Below are 437 nucleotides of genomic sequence, written 5' to 3' on the forward strand. Positions count from 1 at the left end.
TGCATGTATGTATATATTTATGTATGCATGTATGTATATATTTATGTATGTATGTATATATATATCATGTATATGTATGTTTACATATATATATACATGTTTGTATAATATGTGTGTGTGTGTGTGTCTGTGTCTGTGTCTGTGTGTGTAATGGTAATAAATGGAATGCTTTTGATCATAGCTTTGTTCAATGTGGTCTTACCTGGGGCTAAACAACATCAATATTTCCAAACCTCTATTTTCAGATTTCTTGTCACAGCATAAGTAGAACTAAAATCATTTTGATTTAATACATGAAATGTGTTCTTTGCAATTCTGTAGAGCTATATTTCGTTTAATTTTTTTTTTATTAATATCAAAGCAATCTTACCTCAAAGAAGCAAACAGAAATCCATCAGAAGTTTTTTTTTCTTTCCTTTTTTTTTTTTTTTTTTTTT

The 437-nt window shown here is 26.8% G+C and overlaps 1 long non-coding RNA gene across 1 annotated transcript in view; it reads right to left on the bottom strand.

The window, feature by feature from the left end:
* LOC128249437 (uncharacterized) overlaps positions 1 to 437 on the bottom strand; it is a 26776-nt gene extending 26339 nt beyond the window's left edge. Inside the window, exon 1 of the long non-coding RNA XR_008265558.1 lies at positions 371 to 437. This is a non-coding gene — a long non-coding RNA (uncharacterized LOC128249437). The remainder of the gene's footprint in view (positions 1 to 370) is intronic.

The sequence above is a fragment of the Octopus bimaculoides genome, chromosome 14 (genome assembly GCF_001194135.2).
Source record: "Octopus bimaculoides isolate UCB-OBI-ISO-001 chromosome 14, ASM119413v2, whole genome shotgun sequence".
Lineage (NCBI taxonomy): Eukaryota > Metazoa > Mollusca > Cephalopoda > Octopoda > Octopodidae > Octopus > Octopus bimaculoides.